The 10510-nt window shown below is 42.8% G+C and overlaps 1 protein-coding gene across 5 annotated transcripts in view; it reads right to left on the bottom strand.

Annotated features, from left to right (window-relative positions):
- The window catches only part of TULP4 (TUB like protein 4), a 110312-nt gene that overhangs the window by 57061 nt on the left and 42741 nt on the right, over positions 1–10510 (bottom strand). The window lies entirely within an intron of this gene.

The following is a 10510-nucleotide window of genomic DNA, read 5'->3' as shown; positions in this document are numbered from 1 at the left end:
TCCTATGGGCCGGTGCGTCCTATAGGGCGAGAAATACGGTAAGTAGAATGTGTCCTTTTATTTAAAATGCATCTCTGGGTTATTTGTGGGCCATGGTAATTCATTCATTTCCCACCCCCCCAAAAAAATATAGTCCGGCCCACCACATGGTCTGAGGGACGGTGGACCGGCCCATGGCTGAAAAAGGTTGCTGACCCCTGCACTAAGTAGAATAGAAGCATTGCCACCCGACTCTACCCTACTCACCATTCCCCCCACCTCTTTCCCCCTTTTCTTCCTAATGTAACACTAATGTTTCACAACAAATGAAACTGATTTGTAGAAAACGCAACTTGAAAAAAAGAGACAATGCACGTACTTTTGTAAACTAAGAAATTTTTAATAAAAATATATTTTTAATAAACGGCTGTTTTATTCATATGCAAACTTATGCCATATTATTGATTGATCTATTAAAATAACTCAGGCTAATGAAGAATGCTTGCTTCAGCTATGCGACAGCCCTATTTAAAAAACTCATGTAGCCTAATATGAGGTTAATGAGATGACTTTCATGCTTGTGTGCAGCTGCCTTTATTCCAGGCATACCTTCCCCATAGACAGGACACTAGGTAAGGCAGAACCTCAAGCTGATCACCTACCCGATCTTAAATGCATCAACAAATTCAAAATGCCAGCTGAAATGAAAAGAATTGCTTGAGGGGTTCTTCTTGTTGCCGCTGCTTGCTTAGAAAACAACAAAACTAATATTGAATGCAAGTACCGTTTCTATTCTCCATCTCTAAAATTAGGTAAACCACCATATGGTTGCTTCTTTGCAAAGCTATAATTTCCCCACCCCCCCTCAAATGTTGACTGAGATTCTGGCAGTTCTTCTTTAAACATTAGGCCTAAAATATAAACAAACAACTCCAGCAATCATTCATTCGAAAGATCCTTTATTATTATTTTTTCTCAAAACACAGCTCTCCATAATGAAAAGGAATAAACATGAACCAAGATTGCTGTAGTGCAACCTATAATCCTCCTGATGGAGGAATGGGGGGGGGGGTCGGGGGGGAGCACTGCCGCCCCTGAAGAAGCAATGCTTGATTTCTGGCAGCTTTTTTGGAATTGGGCTGGCACATAAGCAGCCATCGAGGGAGATCGCTGCTTCCTTGCCACCCCCACAACTCCAAACAATATACAAGGGAACAAATGTACGGCACAGCTACTCAACTAGGAAGTCTACGGGGATGTTCTTCCCCAAGCAACTGCGCACATGGTGAAAGGGAAGAGACAGAATCCTTTACATCTAGACAAGGGATCATTTGTAGAACAAATCTATCACATTTCTTAATGAAAACAATGGCTGGCATTCACTCTTGGGGGAGTGGGTAAGCACTCTGGGACACAGCCCCTGACACTGGGATGCCCGGCCTCCATTGAAAGGGATGGGGTGTGTGTGTTATAGAGCATACAGAGATGCATTGTGTGCTCCCAAGAGTGTCTGCAACTTGCCCTCCCAGTGGGAATTTTCCTAGTTTTAAGTACCAGTACATGAAAATGAGGGATGCGGGTGGCGCTGTGGGTAAAACCTCAGTGCCTAGGGCTTGCCGATCGCATGGTCGACGGTTCGAATCCCCGCGGCGGTGTGAGCTCCCGTCTTTCCGTCCCAGCTCCTGCCCACCTAGCAGTTCGAAAGCACCCTTAAGTGCAAGTAGATAAATAGGTACCGCTTTATAGCGGGAAGGTAAACGGCGTTTCCGTGTGCTGCGCTGGTGCTGGCTTGCCAGAGCAGCTTCATCACGCTGGCCACGTGACCCGGAAGTGTCTCCGGACAGCGCTGGCCCCCGGCCTCTTAAGTGAGATGGGCGCACAACCCTAGAGTCAGGCATGACTGGCCCATACGGGCAGGGGTACCTTTACCTTTACATGAAAATGGATTAACTCAGCCCTTGGCTTACAGACAAATACAGCAGTATCACTGAACCACTGAGCTGGAGGGGACCCTGAGGGTCATCTAGCCCAACCCGCTGCACTACAGGAACCGTTTGCCCAATGTTGGACTTGAACCAACGAAGCTGAGATTAAGAGTCTACCACCTGAGCTATGTATCCCCTACCTGTAAGGTCAAACAAAAAGTGATGTGGAAGGTTCATAACTGGATCTTCCAACTTATTTCTGTTGACACTTAAAAGCAGGTATGAGAGGGGATATAGACTGGGATTTTCCCACTGGGATTTACTTTCCCCCGCTGTGCTCTTTCTCCAGTTTGCCTCCCTAAATTAGCTGTTAATTTGTGGGGTCTCTTCTCTTTATTCTTTGCACAATTTTTAGTGGATGAAACTGCATCAGCTATGTGATTAAGACACAAAGATTCTCAAAACTAAAATCCATTGTCAAATGAAAATTCTGGCAAATCAAGGAACACAACCAATTCCTACTGAGAGCTAGCTACATTATTTGGTTGTTTTTATCATAAAATGAGCACATGGAGGTATCTTTCCCATACATCAGTGAAAGATACAGATAACCCTCTGGGATGATCATTAAATCAGTAAGAAAAAAGCAAGTCATGGCAATACTGCCACATGTTTGCTTCCACCAAGATATTTCTCTTTCTCTCTCCTTTGCTTAAAGGTCATCACCATACTTCATTCCTTGTTCCTAATGATACCAGTGGGTGTGCTTTTGATGTTTTCTCCTAGTCAGAATGATATATGGCATTATTCACCCCACTAGTTGGCTTTCTAGCCTTGCAAACAAATATAAACATTAGGGGAAGAGAAGCAGCCACCTGTAAAATTGGTGAGAAAAACAAATACATGTCCTCCACTGCAGACCCAGACTGGCAATCTTGCAGCCCTTGGAAATGCTAGAGGGGCTCGTGTACTCAAGGGTTGGGGTATGTGTCAATATCCGTGGGGGGGAAATATTGCATCAAATGGATTGTGCCCGTGCACAGTCTGTGCTTAAATCAAGAGTAGTGGGCTGAAGTGGAAACATTAAAGGAGCAAACTTCAAGCCACACAAACTGGGGCTGCAAGAAGTGACAATTTTCCTGTTTCTTCTTTCACTGGTTGTCAACAACAGCTTTTATCTGAATGCCTCAGCTGGATCAGAAGCATTCATCACATTTTTGTTGTTGTGGACCAACTGCAGATGCTATGTATCCCTAGTATCCAATCTGAACTGGGACTGGTGTGCTATAAATGCCAATGCCAGTTCTTAATCCCAATTCATTGTTGTCCCCAAAGCAATGAATAGAAACTGTTCTGTACACACGCAAGCATCTACGCTTCACCTCCATTGCTTAGGCCATGTATGTATAGTAGTTGGCAGTATTTTCTCCCTTTACCACATATAAGCATAGGGCAGGACAGCAACCTTCTTTGAGCAAAGACTTTCACTGGTGGCCTCTAGGGCTAGGTGATCTATTGGTACATCGCCCAAATCCAATTTGAAGTCCATATTGTGATATCGGTTTCATAGTTTTTGACCTGGCAATATATCGTGAATCATGGTGTGTGTCTTATGCAAAAATCACAATGTGGGAAAAACCGTGAAGCCAGCCAATGCCTCTACATAGCTCCATCCTTATTTCAGACACTGTGATATATCAGTATATTGCGATGTTTAGCTGGTGATGTATTACGAAGCTGAAAACAAGCTCCATCCTTATTTCAGGTATCATGATATGTCAGTATATCACAATGTTTAGCTGGTGATATATCGCAATGTTGAAAACCAGATCTTGCTCAGCCCTACCTAGTGACCTCTGGGAATATGACGTGTTTGTATGATTCTTCTAACTCCATTTTTTATTTATATAGTAAAGACTTTCTCTGACGAAATGCTTCAGACTGCAAGTGAGGAAGGGATTGCATGTGTGCTGCCTAGGAGAAAAAAAAGAAGTTTCCTGCCCATAGAAAAAGAGCATAATCAGGAAGAAGGTTGGGATGAACCCATTTCTTGTTTCCTATATGTAGTAGGTGCTTTAATGCGACAGCAAAAAAGCAATCCTCCTTTACTTGCAACCTGAAAGAACTCAGTCCAAGGAAGGGGAAATTGCCATTTGATTCTGCTGAATGTATAAACTGGCCTTGGCCTAGTTCACTGTGATCTTTGCTAGAAAAATGGCTCCACTACTAGTCTAGACAGTCTGGAACTACCTTGCATCCTTTTGGCTGCTTTTCCCAACCACCCCCTTGCTTCTGTCTGCCAAGCTTTGGACTGACTCCTGCATTCTTGTCTTGACAACTGGATCTTGCACGCCTGCTGTAAATACTATGTACAAAAACTCCAACTGCCATCCTATGTGCTCTCCGAAGTCACCCTTTGCGTGGCGTGAAGAGTGAGTACTCTACATTGCCGAACACTGTGGCTACCCCAGCTGTTTCTCTAGCACTTGGTGGAGATGTAAGCTCAGATTGGTGCTGCTTTTCTAGATAATAATAATGCTGTATTATTATTAATGTAATGCTACAGAAGCTGCCCACATATATGTGCTCTGTCTCTTGGCTTGACAGGACTAGGTCTTTTAATGCCAGAAGAAACTAAGGGTTCCAGCATGGTGGTGTGGTTAGAGTGCTGGACTAGGACCTGGAAGAACAGAGTTCAAAACCCCACTTAGCCATGAAGCACACTATGTGACCTTGGGCCTGTCACTGTCTCCCAGCCTAACATACCTCACAGGGTGGTTGTCAAGATAAAATTAGGAAGGAGGAGAACTATGCAGGCAGCCTTGAATTCCTTGGAAAAAAGCTATAAATATAACAATAAATAAATAAAGAAAGAAAGAATACAAAGTTCACAATAGCTTAAAATAAATAAGTGTTTTTGCAGTGAGCACTGATGGCAAATGAAATGTATCCTAAATAAATGAATTTTCTCCAAGCAGAAAAGTTTAGCAAACTCACATTATTCAAGAAATGGGTGATGCGTTGGAATGAAGCAATGCTACACAGAAAGATGTTCTGCTTATTTTGTTTGTTTTTGCAAGATGTCTGCCTAATCTAAAAGCAAAACAGGATGTAAATATCTCTGGCAACTGACTAGAAGCATTACTTCAAAAAAGATTAAACCATTACAAGATTACAGCACTGTCCTTCATAGGACTATACATATTTGCTTTTAGAATGTTGTGTTTCATCATTGGCACAACACACCTCACTTTATCAGCGATGCAAACCTACATTCACACTGCCTCCTTTCCATAGCTGTACTTCTCAAGTGTCCGCACTTAAGAGCCCTCTCTGAAAAATGTGAATACCTAACACAGCAGACAGAGAACAGGTCATACCAAAACTCAGCCACAGGTAGGACTGTGAGTAAACCACAATTATGTGTAAGCTGAAGAGAGACCATGGACTGATGCATGGTGGGGGGGGCGGGGTTCATCTTCCTACCAACTTCATGTTTCATTTAGAACGAACATGAAAATAAGCTTCTAGCCCTTCTAGTTGGTGAGCAGTGTTTGAAATTAGCTTGGCGCCAGACACGTTTTGTGACTGGCTGGCAGGTCCAATTGCGACTACGTGGAGATTTCTGGGTGCCAGCTTGGCAGCCACAGTTTAAAAACCTCTTCCATTGTTAATATCGTTTCCATTTCCACTGTGTGTGTTTCTCCTTCCTGTACTAGGACAAGTGAATTGTTGTAAGAGCAAGCTACAGTCAAGCAATATAGCTGAGATCATAGAATTGTAGCATTGGAAGGGACCCTGAGGGTGATTTAGTTGAACCCCCGAGTGAACAGACATTCCATTGTGGTGACTGCAACCTAGATTCAAGATGCCATTTGGCACCTAGCTTATATACCTGAATTTCTAACACTATAGAGATCTCAGAAGAGAGGAAGGCAGTGCCTGCCTGTCCTTGCATCAGATATCACTGGTTTTCTACCTCCCTCTAGAACACTGTTCTACTAAGTATAATATCTAGTGCTGAGCATCAGCACCACAGTGGTGACTTCTGCAGAAAAGGCTATCTCCCCAAGTTCACTGCAGCCTTGATCAATAGGAGTCCATTTGCAGACCAGCCACAGGAACTTTGAGATGGCTGTGGGAAGTCCTTACTCAATATCCTAAGAATAGAGTGCAAGCTCAATAGAAAAGGAAATGTTTTGAATACAGAAGTTCTCAGGCTTAATCCTTGTCACCTTCAGTTAAAAAGGGAACAAGTAGCAGATGATGTTCATGATATCTGCTTGAGACCCTGGACAGCCATTGAGTTGACAATACTGGGCTAGTACAAGGCAGAGGCAGATGCAGGCAGCAGATCATCTTTTCTGAAGCCAAACAATGACAGCAGCCTCTCTTCTTTGGACCCCTGTTTTAGATGGAGAGGATTTTCAGTTCTGAGCATGCTCCCTCTTAAATGAGTGTAGGGTTACAATCTAGATTAACACTGGTCTAGGTGAGAGCTGGGAAAGAAGTCTGGTTGGTTGAGAGACATACCACCACCACCACCACCTGCCATGGTGGGAAAGACCTTTTGGGCAATTCTGGAGGTCTGTTTTGTTGATAAATTGCTACTGGACTGGGTTGCAATGCTTTGCTTTTAATAACTGGCATAGTATTCCTCTTTTTAACAGCTGCTATGTATTACTTTAAAAACACCTGGGTGTTGTGTTATATAGCTCCTGATGTTCTTATTCTTCCCTTTTATGAGAAGCACATGCATTTTAACAAGCTTAGGGAGGGCAACGTGGGCCTCCCAATCATCAGCATTCTCGGTAGGGGCGATAAGGTCGTTGTGGAACACAGATGGGCCCATTAAGGGAAATGGGGATATTTTATTTTATTTAAACTTCAAGGCTACCCTTCATCTGGAAAGATTCCTGGGTGGTTTACAAGGAATTAATAAAGCACAATTAAAATCATGAAACAAAGCAACCATTTTAAATAATGCAATATAAAATGGGCAAATAACAGCAGCAAACATAATACACCCAGGGCTTCCACAATCTAAACAATTCCACGAAGGGCCAGGGTGAACAGGTATGTTCTGACTCAGTGCTGGAAGCACCAACTGCACCTCCAGTGGAAGGGAATTCCACATTTAGGACACCACTGCAGAGAAAGATCTTCTGAAAGGGTGTATCCCTCTTCTCTTATGATGTTTGGATTCACAGAGCTCCATGTTGCATTTTATTCTGCCTTGAAAACAATGTATGAACAATTCTGGCTTATGCATGGAGAGTCCAAAACACTGTGGATGGTTTGTAACACTGTTGAGATGCTCAGTCCCCACTGTCCTCAGGCAATTGTTCATCTACTTAACCAAATCAACCTTTGTATTTAATTTACCTTGTGCTGCACTACACACTGACCTCATTCTTTCTATTTTTGACTTCATCCTTGTTGTCTCCTGAGTTAGGCTTCGGTTTCTCATTCCCCCTGGTTGCAGTACACAACAGCTGTTGTTGATTTCTGCTGCAAATGCTCCAAAGATATGTTTTGCAAAACAGACGGTAGCATTACGTATGGTCTGTTAGCATTTTTAAACTGTGCCTACAATGGATACTGTTGTCCCCTTCATGCCGGAGAACCACCATTAGTTTTTCATTCACTTTATTCCGAAAAAAGGTGGCTAAGCTACCGCATCAGTACCTCCAGACAAGCAAGTCCACTTGGAACCATTCTAACCATTGGAACCATTTAGTGAAGGACCAGCCAGCTGAGATCAGTGATGTGCAAGCAAGATTTCAGGTTCCATCCTTGACATATGATGAAAAATCTCACAAAGATGTAGTCCAAAATAACTGGAAGGCACCAGGTTTGCAAAGGCTATGCTATACACATGTTTTCTGCAAATTATGATGTGTAAGCACACACCACAAATCAGAGGGAAACAAGGGATAGTTAGAAACACTGAAATGCAGAGGATTTAATGTGGATGCTTTGTAAAAAGTGAGAGAACAAAAGGCTGAAATTCTACCGGGGGGGGGGGGGACAGGATTGAAACATGTTCTGAGACAACCAGAGCCTTCTGACTGTAGGGACTTTGAGGCTGGGGGAGAAGTGGCTGGCTCCATGCTCTCTTTCTTCTATATTGCATTTCCTAATGGTACTGTGAACGATGGGTATCTCTCTTTGGTCCCTCCAAACTTCCAAAAGAGACACAGCCATCTCTTTTGCCTCAGTACTTCCCGGTTCTCTAGGTCTCAAGGCTCATCAGTCCCATGTCCCTTCTAAGGGTCACTGTGCACATGCCCCAACCAAGTACACCACTGATGCAGGAAAAGGACAGTGGGGAATGCAGAAAGAAATTTAAAATGAACATATTCCCGAATGAAGACAGAGTAAGCACACATTCATGCACCACTAAGTTATTGAAGCTGGCCAATCTCAGTAAAAAGCTAGCTATAATGGTCAAAAAAACTTGACAGAAGAAAATAGTTATGTCTTGATATAAAACATGATAAAGGCAATAATAAGATCTTCCCTGGTTATAAAACCAATTTAAAGTAAAAGGCCTGTGACAAATGGAGCCTATGTACATGCAGGCATTTATGATTTAAAGCACAACTGGCCAAAGACTTTGTACTAGTGAAACCTAACCAATTTTATAATTATCTTCAGTGAGACATGAATGCGATCCACTAAGCATAAATCACATTTTACCGGTAATTGCATAGCTACCTCATCTTTTCTGCATGTTCTGTTGATACATTAACTCCCTGCTGCCAACTTCTTGCTGTTCATATATCAAAGCCTTCCCCTTGTCCTCGTCTCCACCCCTGTACTCCATTTAGTTCATGTAGCAATCTACTTCCCTGCTTTCTGTGCCTGTGGACAGCTAGCATCCCCAGGTGGTCTCCCATCCAGACAAAGGTCGGGATGGAGCCTGCTTAGCTTCTAAGATCAGATCCATAAATGTATCTCTGAAATTGCCAATTTCTTAGGAGTTATTGGTCAATGCAGCTCCTGTTTGTAGTCAGCACAAATTATGACAGCCCTGTACATGAGTAGAATTTATTTCTGACTCCTTAGCAATGGTATCTCATAAGGAATCAAAATTTGCAGAGGAGGCCTTATTGGTTAACCCTCCTCTTTGCAGCACACAGACATATATTTTCCCTCCTTTCTATATCCAACCGTTAAATCAGGGGTGGGAACATTCTGCAGCTGGAGGGTTACATTCCCTTGTGGGGAATCTTCCAAAGGTCATATGCTGGTGGTGGGTGGGGTGAGAGGTGAAAATAGGGCAAGACAACATATGTGACTTTGACATGTACACTGTGCTATGTTCCAGTCACGCAAAAGTGTGTTTCTGAAAGCACACATGCACACACCTCCATCCAGGCAAGCTAGACATTATCATAGTTCAAGGACACATTCCAGCCAGGGGGTGGTGAGGGGTGTGGACTAGGAAGGATGTGGGGCTTGTGGAGCGCTCCAGGGGTCGGAGAGAGAAGCTACCATCTAGTGGACCTACACAGAAATATTGATTGCCCTCAAGTCATAGGAAAGGTATCACAGATTTCAACAGCATCCCAGTTTCTGATTTCTTCTAACTGGTAGGTGCTCTTCTAGCATTTTCAGATTATTGTTCTGAAGACCCCCCTCAGCCTACAATCCAAGAACTTTTTGGATTGCCAAAATAGTAGCATCCAAATAACATTTTTCCATATATTCTAGGTCTTGTATTTAAGAAGCCCTGGAGGATTCTAGTTATGCACTCTTTAGATACTGGTCAGAATTCGGCTGTATAAGCTGACAGAATACTATTTAAGAAGTCAAAACAATTGAATGAAGACCGCACCTGCCTGTTGGCAAGATGGCCTAAGATACCAATAGCATGAAACACTTATTGCTTATGCATATTTCTGTCCTATGGGCTCTCTCTCTCTCTCTCCTACACTCACACGCATTCTGGTCTCCTACACATCTGATCAAGTCTTGCGCAAACATTTTGATACATTGTATATATTCTTTTAGATGCAGTGATTATTTATTAATTCAGTTTAATAATATTTTTGAAATCATTTGTATCTGACCTTTCAGGCCTTTCTCTAAAGCGGCTCACAAGAAGACAGAAGGAAAACATGACAACATCCAGTCAAACCAAGTCCAGAACAAAATTAGCCAAAAAGCAAGGATAGAGATCAAACATTCAAACCAGATTAAAAGCCAAGCAAAATACAACAAAGTCTCAGCAACTCACTTAAAAGCTTAAAAGGGAGCCAATCTAATGTCTCAAGGAAGGGAGTTCCACAACTGAAAAGTTTCTCCTAACATTTCGTTGAAACTTGCTTCAGTGCAATTTTCACCTGTTTCCTGTGCTCTGGAGCAACATATTCTGCAGAACAGCCCTTCCGACATCCTAACGCCCCTATCACATCCCCCCTTAATCATCGCCACACCAACCACACCCAACTCTTTCAACTGTTCCTCAAACGACTTAATTTTCACACTCCTCGCCATCTTGGACACCTTCCTCCGGACATGCAGGAATGACATGATCAATGTAATGTCTGTACATTACAATGTCTTACAATGTGGAACTCAGAACACCATACTTCAGA

Source organism: Podarcis erhardii (genome assembly GCF_964252035.2).
Source record: "Podarcis erhardii genome assembly, chromosome: 3".
In the NCBI taxonomy this organism is placed as follows: domain Eukaryota; kingdom Metazoa; phylum Chordata; class Lepidosauria; order Squamata; family Lacertidae; genus Podarcis; species Podarcis erhardii.
The sequence above is the reverse complement of the archived record's forward strand: the minus strand, read 5'-3'. Positions and strand labels throughout refer to the sequence as shown.